The 12,810-nt window shown below is 54.7% G+C and overlaps 1 pseudogene; it reads left to right on the top strand.

Annotated features, from left to right (window-relative positions):
• Window positions 1–7,353: 7,353 nt before the first annotated feature.
• On the top strand, window positions 7,354–7,798 carry LOC114510110 (annotated as a pseudogene).
• Window positions 7,799–12,810: the final 5,012 nt, after the last annotated feature.

Raw genomic sequence — 12,810 nt, 5'->3', positions numbered from 1 at the left:
TAAATACACATTCACTTCTGCATCCTCTACTCAGCTTGCCACACCCTCCCCTGCTTTTCCCATCCAGCACCCTCTCCCCACCCCAGCACACCTGCCCCTGCACCCACACTCCCTGCAGCTGCCTTCCCAGCCCCACCCCCGCGACCAGCTTCTCCATCCACTCCTCAGCCCCCTGGTACCTAAGCAGCATAAAATGCAAACTCTGAGCACCTGCAGAGATGAATAAATAGTAACAACATTAACAGTTACTATTTCTTGAGCACTCACGTTGTGCCAGACACTGGGCTAAATCCTTTGTTGTGTGCATACTCCTTTACCCCTCACAAGGACCCTGAGACGTGGGTACCATACATCACTCAGGGTAATGCTCTGGGGTCAGAGTCCCAACTTTGTCACTTACCAGCTGTGTGACTGTAGAAAAATCACCTAACCTCTCTGAGCCTCTTTCCTCATCTGTACCATTGGGAGATTGACAGTACTTGCTACATAGGGGTGTGTGACGATATAAAGAAATAAGGTCAGGCTAGCTCGTGCTGCTGCTGTCAGTATTATTTTCTACATTTTAGATGACGGGACCAAGGAGGTGTCACATGTGGCTAGGACATGGCAGAGTCAGGGTTCTAGCCAAGGCCCCCCAGTCCTGTCTGGGGGGCTGCAGGCTGGCGCTGGGTCAGCTGTCATCCCCTCCCCTGACTCTGCCCACCCCCACGCCACAGGCTCCTCTTTGCCTGTAGAAAGGAAACTGGAACTGAAGGAGCTGGCACCAGCCTCTGTGGCTCCCTAGTGACAGCTCATATCCCACAATGCTCTGGGGAGAGTGTGCACACCCACCCTGCCTGCAACAATCCAGGCTTTAGACTTGAAAGGTAATTCAATCCCCCGTGATCGCTCCCCTCCCCCGCAGCGCTGGGGGTTCCGGACGACACAGGCCCCGTTTCAGAGGTTCCAGAGGAGCGAGCCCGCAGGGGCAGGGCTGGGGCAAGCGTGCCCCTGGCTCACAGGAACCCTGGTGGCCCTGGCCTCTAGTACCTCCTCTGGCCTAGACAGCTTCCACCCTTCCTCCAGCTCCTCATGGCCAGGCTCCTAGTCCCTGTCCCTTACCCGACTCGGGGGAAATTCTATGTCTCCGACTGTCCCTTTCCCTACTCCCAATACCCAGACCTATGGTCACTTCTCATCAGAGTGGACACCCAGTGACTGCTCCTGTGTGTCTCCTTTCACCTGCCACCCCCTCCCCACCCCCACACCTTCTTCTCTCCGCCACGTGGCCTGACTCAGCCCAGGCTCTGAGCCCAGTGCCCAGCACTTGGGGCTGGGGCAGGAGGAAGTTCCTGTTTAATTAATAATGAGTAATACGTCAACATGTAATTAGAGGATGCAGGCACGTGGCTGTGCTCCATGGGATCTGCCCTTGGGGAGCAGGCTGGAGCTCCTTCCCACACGCCTCCAGATGCACCCCTCCTGCCAGGTTCCGCCCTTTCCTGCCCTCCCAGGTCCACACGGGGTCCTGTCCCCAGCTCCCTGACAGGGAGTCCCCATTTCTTCAGCTCTCAGGACCACCCCCACTCAGTCCTGCCCAGGGATCGTGTCCCAGTTTCCAGAAGGCCGTCATCTCCCTGCATGTGGGGGTCCCACACTCTCCCAGCATCACAACTTCCTGAGGGCTCAGGCTGGCCCCCCACCCCCGGCCCGGCCTTGAGTACTTAGAGCAGGAAGCCTCCCAAAGGAACGTGTGGCAAGTCAAGCCCCACACCTCTCCTGCCTCCCCGCTTTGGCTTCTACATTTTTTCCCCTTCCGTTGGCATTGCCCCCTTGCTCCCCACCTGTCCTGCAGGCGGCCAGTGATGCCACTCCAAGGACTCTCCCCAACCCATCCAGCCCCCTGTCTTCTGCCTCTCCAGTTCCTGGGGGGTGACAAGAAGGCGGCACCCCTCCCCCACACTCCACCCCCCATTGTCCACGGGTGGATCATGTTGACCCCCAGTGGCTGTGGTGGCTGTGGCCCTGGGAGGAGAGGGTATCTGGGCCCCTTGGAGTGTGTCAGGTCCAGTCTGTCTGGGGTGGGAGCTGGGGAGGCAGAAGCCCATGCCACTGCCAGGCATTTATGGGCACCTCTTTAAGGCTGGGAGCTGCTCAGGCTTCCCGGGCGCCTAGTTAGAGCTTACCCCATTATTCTTATCCTCACCTGTGGACCTGCTTGATCGGGTTCACCCCTGGTTCCCCCCCGCCCCCTCCCACTGACTATTTGTGATACTTTCACCTGCTCTTTTGATTTAACACACACTCTGCCCACACACACCCACCCAGCACTGTCCAGCAAGGGCCTGGCCCAAAGGACCAGTTCACCACAAAGCGGCCACAAACCAGGTCAACGCTCCCTTGGAGCCCATCGCGCATCCTCTGTGCTGGGCAGGGCTTTGCAAGCCTTGGCCTGCTCGGGCCTCACAGCCTCCCCCAGAGGTAGGGCAAGTAGTCAACCCCATTTTACAGATGAGGAAACAGAATCCCAGAGAAATTAGGCAATTTCCTGGCTCACGCAGCCAGGAGGGGGCGAGTTAGGAGCCTGACTCCAGAGCCCAGCTCTCACCAGGAAATGCTGGGCTTCCACGGTCCGCTGGTGGAGGGCTAGAAGTGGGTGAGAAGGGGGCCAGGGACGAGGGAGGGAGGGAGGTAGCTCCTGTAAGTGCAACGAGGAGTGATGCGGGAGGGGAGGGAGTATTAGCAGCAGGAGAGGGCTCCGGAAACTGATGTGTGCGGTGTAAATCTGGGGGTGAGAAGTGGGGGGGGGGGTGAGGGGTGAAGGAGGTGAGCCAGGGAGGGGTGAGGTGAGAGGGGTCAAAGAGGAGGGCTGCTGAGTGCCAGGAATGTGAGCGGGTAGATGGGAGGGGGGAGGGGGCAGGACCAGAGGTGTGAGGGAGATGAGGAGGTGAGGGGTGAAAGGGCAGTGTGAGGACACGGCAGGAGGTGGGGAGAGTGCCAGGTGTGCGTGGGTGTGTGAGGTGGGGTGTGGGAGGCAGGCGGGTGTAAAGGGCAAAAAGGCAGAGTGAGGACAAGTGGGAGGTGGGGGGAGTGTCAGGTGGGTAGGGGTGTAAGAGGAACCAAGTAGTTGAGGCAGAAGGTGAGAAGTCTGAAAAGGTGAGAGGATTGTGAAGATCCCTTGGGATCCAGAGGCCCTGGGCAGGGGAGAGGTGTGGAGGAGGCGAGGCATGGGGGTGGCGTGGGGAGGGGTGCATAGATCTGAGGGGCTTCCACAGTGTGGCGTTAGTCCCTGTCCATGTCCCCAGCTGCCGCAGCCCCACCAGACCTGGCCTCACTGCCAGGCTCATTTCAGGGATGGGTGGAAATTTCCATTTCAGCAAAATCCATTTGTAAAGCCCTGGAGCTTTGAGCCTCGCTCTGCTCTGCTCTGCTCTGCTCTGCCTGCCTGGCGCTGGCCGCCTGGCGCTGGCCAACCCAGACAGCTCTGCTCTCTGGCCCAGACCTCCCTCCACTCTCCCTCCCCAGCAGGCAGAGCGCAGGCTCAGGGCCTGGCCTCCCCCGGCCCACGGCAGCCCCACCACTGCAGCCTACAGAGGAGCCCAGCCCTGCCGAGCACCTGGACATCCTGGGAAGCCCTGAGGGTCTCAGATGTGGGAAACTGATCGCTGCCTCGCCCTCAATCAGAGCTCCATCTAGAGTACAGTCCGCGCCCACTGCCCCTTCCCCCGTGCTGAGGACGCTGTGACATCCTTACAGGACAGCAGAAAGGGACATGCTCTTCTCGAGATAAGCCTATTTAGGCCTTTTACTTTTTAACTGGGGAAATGGAGGTCCAGCCAGGAAAAAGTGCGTCCTTGTCCAGAGCTGCACAGCTGGCCGGGGTGCAGAGCCGTCGTGACCACATTGCCTGGAGGAGGAACTGCAGAAAACCAGAGCCACTCAAACTTGGGTTCAAATCCCGACTCTGGTGAAGGGGTGTGCCTTCCACGAGTGATTTCCTGCTCTGCACCTCCGTTCGCCCATCTGCAAAATTGGGCTCATGACCACAGTCCCCAGAAAGTCTGAGGAAGGCGGGTGGACCACAGCCAGAGGCAGCAAAGGGGGCGGGCCCCCAGTCCACGGGCAGGCAGGAGCTCATGCCAGTTCTCAACTCTGGCCCTTTGCCCTGTTCCACACCTTCCCAAGAACCACAGGATCTGCTGGCAGGAGCAGGAGTGGGGAGGCGGGGTTGAGGGGGCAGGGGGTGTGTGTGGAGAACCTGAGACTCTGGGTAGGAAGATGAGGAGTGGGGTTCTGGGGTAGAAAGTGAGCAGACAGGTTGGGTCACTTCACTCAGGCCTCCAAGCAAGGCCTCCCTCCTCCAGGCCAGAGGGACTGGCCACTCTGGGCTCGGGACACAGGGGTGAGTTCCCTGAGCCCAAGCCAAAGCTCTGCACTGGGGCAAGGCTGAGCTCCCCACGGGCGGGGTCTGTCTTGCTCACTTCAGTATCCTGGCACAGCATGTGGCAGAGGGTATCCTGCCCTGCCAACAGCAAGAGGCAGCTCGGAACAGATCTTAGTAGCCAGGACAGGGAAAGCACCCAGGGCCAGCTGACCTACCCTGCTCTCTGCCCCGATCCCAGGCACACTCTGTGGCACATGCCCCAGCACGGTGGAGCCAGCCTCGGCTCTAGCATATGCGCCAGCGCATCCTCCAGCTGCTGTCCTCCTCCCTCCAGCCCCCATAGGAATCCCAGGACCCATCTGCTCCACTTCCCTGCCTCTCCCCTGAACATCTGGACTGCTCCTGAAATCTGGCTTCAGGCTCCATCCAGAGGGAGCTGCTGGAGGGAAAGGAAGACTCCTGAATCCAGTTAGACCTGAGCTGGGGCCCAGGGAGTCTCTACCTGACCTCTCCCCGCCTGCAGCTGCCAGAAGAACCAGCCTAGCAGGACCCTTGTCCCTCTCTCTCGCTTCCCCTGCCCGTGGGCACCACACCTAACACACCCCACACAGCCTCCCCAACAGCTGCCCAAGGGTCACTCCACTCTCTTAAGAAAAAGTATAACCTGAATTTAATATCACTGAACTGTACACTGAAAAGTAATTAAGATGCTAAATTTCATGTTGCGTGTACTTTACCATAATAAACAAAAGAGCAAAATTCAAACCATTATCTGCTCATGTGTTTAGTTTTGCATTCTATACACAAAGGTTCCCAGGGCTTCCTAGCAAGAGCTGTACTCCAAAGCTGCACACGCAGAGCTCGGGCTGCTTTTGTGCCTCCCACTCTCCCTGGGGGCAGTGGCCGGGTCCTTTGATGTAGGGAAGCCAAACTTCTGAGTCCCAGTTCAGAGTCACCCAGCCTAGGAGGGCCCAGCTGGGAATGATCTTTCCCTACATTCTTCACTTCCTACATCACCTCTTTCCTACTTCCACTCCAGCCAGCTCTCTGCACCCACCACAAGCCATTGGAGCTCTTTTATTGTTTTGGGAGAAGGCCTCTACCTCTCAGGATGCTCTCCATGGTCCTGAACACCAGCTCCGGAGCAGAATTGTTCAATACTTCTTCCCCTTCCCCCATGCTTTCCCCTATATACAGCACATAAAAGCTAAACTGCGGTCCCAAACATCTAACAGAAACTGGAACATTTAAAAACTTGGTGCTGAGAACTACTCTGCTCACAGCTGTATTGAACAAATAAATGGCTGTTTGTCTTATACTTTTAAAAAAATATTTTGATTATGCTATTACAGTCATCCCATTCCCCCCTCCCTCATTATTCCCCTCTGCCCTGCACACCCCCTCTCACCCATTCAATACTTCTTAACCTTGAGGAATGGGTCATCCCTGGCCAACATCTCCAAGGCATGCTGACCCAGGTAAGGCAGGTAATAGTGGAAGAGAAGGCAGTAGAGGAACCACAGAGACAAAGAGTGTGGGACACAAAGGGACAGAGAGAAAGGTACCAACACGAGACTGCCAGGAGGAGGAAAGGTGATTTGGGGGGGTTTCTTTCTAAGAAACGTAGTCTTCCTCATGGGTACTTCGGTGCAGGTAGGCCAGGGCCTCCTTCCCCACCTTCTGCAAAAGGCAGCTCCTCTTTGCCTCTGAACCTGTTAGCCACTCCACTTCCCAGTTCCCCCCTTCACCCTTGGTTTCTTTCCCATCCCTGACTCAGTGCACCACTGTGTTGGGGACCACTTCCAGCCCTGGCCCTAAAGGCTCAGCTATTGCTGCCTCCTTCCTGAAAGCAGAGACAGGAGACCCCTCTCCAGGCTTTTCCTGTCCCAAGCTTCTCCAAGAGCAGATGGGGGAGGCAGCACAAAGGCCTCCCCACCTCCAGCCGCCTCGGGTTGGAGGGATGCCTGCACCTGGGGGAAGGGACGGAGGGCACTTACAGACAGACCCAGTGTGGGAGACCCTGGGACAGTGCCTGGAAGGAAAGAGCTGGAAAAACAGAAAAGAGAGGAAAGCAGTTTCCTGCTTGGTTATGGCTGTTATTATTTATTTATTCATGTATTTTTTTATTAAGGAGGAGCTGTTGGCCTCCTCCTTAGTGAGCGAGGAGCCCAGCCAGCAAGCTGGGGGTAATGGGGCGCTGCTCAGGCATGCAGAGCTCCCTCTCCAGCCGTTGGGGACCCCTCCAGCTCTAAGTCCTCTGCAGCATCTCCTTCCCCTGCACCAGTGTCCCTCTCCGTTGGCACTTATGGCTATGCCCACGCCAGAGGGCCCCCCAGCACCAGGCCCTTGACCCATCCCCAGCTGGGGAAATTTCTATCTCTTCCCAGTTCGGGTTCTCTGGACACAAAGCCAGAACTGGAGCCTCAAAAGCATCACTCCTTATCCACGGAGAGCTCTCCTCCCACACCAGGTCTGGTGAGCCCCACATCAGACTATCTACCTGCCAGCTTCTCCTCCAACTACAGCTCCCAACCTTGACCAGGTAGAGGACTAGCTCAGCTCTTACCCCTCAGTCAGGGGCCAGTCACCTCAGTGGTCATCAAGGACAGGATTTAGCTTCAGGCACTGACTGATACAGGCCCAGTAGGTTGAGTGTCATCTTGCAGACTGAAAGGTTGCTAGTTCAATTCCCAGTCAGGGCACATGCCTGGGTTGCAGGCTAGGTGTCTGGTTGGGGGTGGGTGAGAGGTAATCAATGGGTGTTTCTCTCCCTCTTTTCCTCCCTTCCCCTCTCTCTAAAAATAAATAAATATTTATTTTTATAAGGGAGGGAGAAAGAGACAGACCTTGCCCACAATCCATGATTGGGAATCCAATAGGCGACCTTTAGCTTTGCAGAATGACATCCAATCCACTGAGCTACACCAGGTCAGGGCAATAAATAAAATATTTTTTAAAAAAGGTCTTTCTTTTCTACCTGGCCCATCATAATGACTCCCTCAAAGAAGGGTGGCGAGAAGAAGAAGGGTTGTTCTGCCATCAGCGAAGTAGTGACCAGAGAGTACGCCACCACCATCCACAAGCGCGCCCACGGAGTGGGCTTCAGGAACCGTGCCCCTCGGGCACTTACAGAGATCCGGAAATTTGCCATGAAGGAGGTGGGAACTCCAGATGTGTGCATTGACACCAGGCTCAACAAAGCCATCTGGGCCAAAGGAATGAGGAATGTCCCATGCTGTATCTGAGTGCAGTTGTCCAGAAAACGTAATGAGGATGAAGATTCACCAAGCAAACTCTATACGTTGGTCACCTATGTACCTGTCACCACTTTAAAAAACCTACAAACAGCTAATGTGGATGAGAACTAACTGCCGATTGTCGAATAAAGTTATAAAACTGTCAAAAAAAAAAAAAAGAAAAGAAAAGATTTAGCCCTGGCTGGTGTGGCTCAGTGGATTGAGTGCTGGCCTGTGAACCAAAAGGTCACCAGTTCCATTCCTAGTCAGGGCACATGCCTGGGTTGTGGGCCAGGTCCCTAGTTGGGGGCCTGCAATAGGCAACCTATAGATGTAGCTCTCGCACATCGATTTTTTCTCCCTCTCTTCCTCCCTCCCTTCCTTTCTCTCTAAAAATAATTTTTAAAATCTTAAAACTAAAAAAAAAAAGCTTTAGCTTCAGCTTCATCTTTCAGTCAACATCAAGCTTCGGACCTAGGTACAGGCCAAGTCTTAAACCCAGCTCTGGACAGGGGCCAGCCTCAGACCCAACTTAACCCTTAGCCCTGGAAATGGAGACAGCTGCAGCCTCATCCCAGCCCTGAGGCTGTCCCTGGGGAGCTAGCCTCAGGCCGGTGGCAAGACCCAGCTCCTGAGCTGGCTAGGGTTAGCCTTAATCCCAGTCTGTGTTTGTGGAACAGACTCAGACCCCGCCTCCAGCCCTGAGCCCAGCCCTGAGCCCAGCCCAAGGGTTTAGGGCAGTGAAGGAGGTGAAAGCTTTTAAATAAGCTTTGTTGGTTGAGGGAATATGGCCAGTAGGGCTGGGGTTGGGAGTATGGGATGCAAATGGTTGCTCCCTTTGGCTGAGACCACTGCAGCTTTACTCCATTGGCAGAGGATTGCCTTCTGCTTGTGAAGGCTTGTAAAGGCTGGGGGTTCATGGAGAGAAGTAGGGGGAGGCCCCGAGGGACCTCTACCTATAAGAGCACATCACACTTCCTTCCACATCCAACAAAAGCTAGACCAAGGGGCATGATTTGTTCAGCAAACATCAGCAGAGCCCTGCTCTGTGTCAGGAGCTGGGGACAGGGAGAGCATCTCCAATAAGGCAGGTCTGTCTGAATGGAGTGCGTGAGGGTGGAACATCTGAGCAGCACCTAACTACTGAGCATGTATTTATGCCAAGCTCCGTGCTGAACAGCATCGTCTCACTGCATCATTACAGCCCTACAAGGTACACACTGTTATTGTTCCCACTTTATTTATTAAATAACATTTCATTATTATAGAAGCAATACATGTGCATTGTACAAAATTTAAAAAGATAGAAAGGGAAATATAAAAAATAAAAACATCACATTCCTACCATCATTAACACCTTAGGTATATCCCTCCAGCTATTTTTCTTATATATAAGAATCTTTTTGCCAAAATGTGATCACATTATACACACGGCTTCATGATCTCCTTTCAGTCAGTCAACAATCTTGACCTTTCCATTTCAGTACATTTTCATCCCTTTTAATGCCCAGATCAATTGACCCTCGAAAGCTCCTTTACAGTTGGTTTGTCAAACCCCAACACAGGGCCACACGTGGCACACCATCATTGTGTGCATTAAATTGCTTAAGATGGCGCATTCCCCCACTTTGTTGGCCGCTGACCCGTGAAATACCCAGTTTTCCTACAGAAAGTGCCTCCTTCCAGATGCCCGGTTACTTCCTTGGGCTAGTCTGCCTCCTGTAAACTCGAAGTGAGATCCAAAGGCTCGAATGGTGCACATGAAATGTTTCTGGCCCGAGTGCATGCGTGGTGATGGCATATGCCTCACTTTGCTCTGCATCGGAAGACACGTAACGTTTAGTTCACCCACCATGAGAAATGCTCAGCCAGTGACAGGTACGATTTTCTCCCCACCTTGCTTCTAGAAACTGATGTTTGCAGGTTACCCTGGCACCGAACTGATGTTGGTTTCCCCACCAACCACTTCTCTAAAGTGTTTCATGCTAATCCATAATCCTTGTCTGATTATTGATCTTGAAACATAAGGAAACTGGAGCCTGGGATTGGAGGACAGAGCCACTCAAGATCTCTTAGGACCCTGACCAGAAGTCGAGTTTTCTTCCTCTTTCCTGCCATACTGGGGTGAGTGTACAGTAGGTGCCCGGTACACATTTAAATGTGTGAAAATCTGTGGGGAGGGGCTTTCTCCTCCTTACAGACTAGGCTCTCTGGAGGTGGAAGAGGTTCTTGGAGAGGCCCAGCCTGCTTCCTGGGTTGAGTGCTGATGCCACCAATAATGGCTCAGCACCTGCTCTGTGACAGCTGTGCTAAGTGCTTTACCTAGTTAGCTTCTTTGATCCTCCCAACAAACCTGCAAGGTCTGCATTATTACTACCCCTCCCTGCATTTTACAGACAAAGAAAATGAGGCTCAGAGAGGTAAAGCACTTGCCCAAGGCCGCACAGCTAGCTCTCAGCAGAGCCAGGATTGGTTCCCCTGACTTCCAATTCTTTACCACCACCGGACCTGGACTCTCAAGCTGGACTGCCTCCCAGTCCTGGGACTGCACAGTAAAACTATCGAGAGAGAGGCTTTGGGTCTCCTCCGTGTGGGCTGGTCCTGCTACTGGATCTGTCCGCATCAACTGGGGCCTCAGAGGCTTCCCTGGGTCTCCTCTGCCAGCCTCAACCCTCCAAATAGCTTTTTCCAGTCTGTGAAATTGCCAGGATATGACCTGGTTCCTCTCCCTCCAAGCTCCATCCTCCCCACCCCACCTCCACCTCTTTACCTTAGGGCGTCATGTCCGTCAGAGCCCTCACACTCGGACAATGGCCTATATATATTAAGAACTTTCCCCCCACACAGTCAGGTTGTTGGGGCCCCACAGTTGTTCTTTGGAGGCGGCGGGTGTTTGGGGCTCCATTTCCCAGACACAGACATCGGGCTTGATGGTGAGGAGAGCTCCGGGCTCAGAGCCGCCTTACTCTTCCCCAGCCAGCATTTTCTCCGAGGGACCTCGGTTGCTGTGCCAGTTCAGAGACAACCCCAGAGGACCATGCTTTGCTGCTGTTTGGAATTTGAGGCTCATCCCTGGGTGGGGCCTGTGGCCTGAGCCAATCTGGGCCTGGAGCGGGGTCAGCCGTGTATCCTCCAGCCCTGTCTCTGAAATGTCACCAGCATCGAGGACATCCTGGGAAATGTCAACAAATGCTGATTTGGGTCCCCTGGCAGAGGGTGGAGCCAGCTGTTCTCTGCAGAGCCTATCTCCGTCATCTCCCCGTCCCCAACAACAGAAGGAGCAGAAGCCAGAGGGCCCTTAGAGCTAATTGGAGCCCACCGAGCCCACCGTTTCACAGGTGCGGGAACTGAGACCCAGGCTCACAGAGCAAGCTGGTGATTTCTCCTTGGAAACCCTGAGAAGGAGTGATGGCGCTCCCTACCTCTCACTCCCTCTTATGTCCTTTCTTCCTCCAGGCCCTGGAGCCTGCAACCCCTTGAATCCAGACACTGATTTCCAGCCGCCAAGGGAACAGAGGGAGGGAGAGGTTTGGGGCTGTGGGCCCAGCATGAGAGGCAAGAACAACTTGAGTCAGCGCCTCCATACGGCCTCTGCCCTCCCTACTCCTTCGCTGGACTGACACCTGGACCAAGCTCTTCCTGCCACCTCCAAAGAAAGAAAATGAAGGTCCCGTTGAGTGGCAGATTGTGGGCTGTGGCAGCAACACAGTAGCCTGCATGGGCTCTGGGAAGCTGCCACCCTCCCCGGGCCCTGTGTGGCTGGCCCCCCTGCCCGCTCTCACATGCTCTCTGTGGGAGCCCCTCTCCAGCACTCCCATACCCGAACCAGGGAAGGCCGCTTCTTGTGTCCATTCATTTTTTTACCTCAGCTGGGTGCAAAGGACCTCCCACCTTTGGGGCCCTGGGGAGTCTGGGTGCCTTGTTTTCAGGGGCAGAGTCTGCAACCTTCTCCCTCTCAGCCCTCTCACAGTTACACTCTCCTCTCTCTGCACTCTGTCTGTCTCTGTTGCACTGAGAACGGAGACTGAGCAAGGGGCGGGCCTGCCTGGCGGCATGCTCATCCTCCCTGCCCACCACGTCACAGGTGCACGGTCAACGGTCACTGAGGAAATAAATCTTGAGATCAGTCCTGGTCTATATTGAATAGTCTGCACTTCCGTCTTGAGACACATCAAGGCTGGTCTTCCCCACGGACTGTAAGCTGTCGGAGGGCAGGGATCACATCTTTCTGATTCACTTCTATGTCCTTAGTGATTAACCTGGGACCTGGCCCACATTAGAAACCTTCATGGAAGGGAATGTGTGGATGGATATATGGACACATAAATGCATGAGTGATCTATGGCAGGCCAATTTTATCTCCTTATTATAATGAGAAAAGGAGACTCAAAGAGGATGAAAACCTGGAAAAGTTGTTCCAGATATTTAGTGGTAGAGTTGGAATTTTAACACAGGGAAAGCTGGCCCAGGGGGCTTGGACTACTGACAGGGTGGGATGGGAGGTTGGATGGGGAAGCCTCAGGGCGGAGGGCAGGCAGCTGGAGCCTCTGCCCAGCGGGGAGGACTTCCCTGGAATTGTCCTGCCTCCAGGTGAAGAAGCAGGAGAGCCTAATTGGTTTTTCGAGTTCCTGGAGCTGGGTCCATAAATCATGGCTCTGTTTGAAACACAGGTGCCTCCTCTCTGGGGACCAAGGTGTCATTTCCCAATGACGTGGGCAGGCTTTCAGCCTTCACATGCAGGGGTCCATGCCACCCTTGCCCAGAACAGAAGGCACTGCTTGATAGGGCCCGCCACTCTGCTGCTGTGTTCACCATGTGCAGCCCCAAGGGAGGAGGCAGGTGGGGCAGGGGGTGGGTGGGAAAGGGGCCTGGGGAAGTGGGCAGGAGAGGAGAGTGGGGGGAGCAGGAAAATGGTGAAGGCCAATAGCCTTCCTTTCGGGAATTCAATAGCATTCACCATTTGTCAAGTGCCTACCTTATGCCAAACGCTGTGTGGGGCACTGGGGACCCCAGGACAGCTCAGATGCAGGAGAGAGAGGGAGAGGCAGCTACAGAGACAATAAGCACAACACGGGTGATAAGTGTTTGGAGGGATGTACAAAGTGCTCTGGGAGCTCGGAGCACCGGGCCATTAATTCTCCCCGTGGTGGAAAAGGACTTTGGAAGACTTCACTGAGGAGGAGGTGTTTCAGCAGGGTTTGGTCAGCTCGA

Source organism: Phyllostomus discolor, chromosome 13 (assembly GCF_004126475.2).
Source record: "Phyllostomus discolor isolate MPI-MPIP mPhyDis1 chromosome 13, mPhyDis1.pri.v3, whole genome shotgun sequence".
NCBI classification, from domain to species: domain Eukaryota; kingdom Metazoa; phylum Chordata; class Mammalia; order Chiroptera; family Phyllostomidae; genus Phyllostomus; species Phyllostomus discolor.
This window is presented reverse-complemented; position numbering and strand designations above follow the sequence as displayed.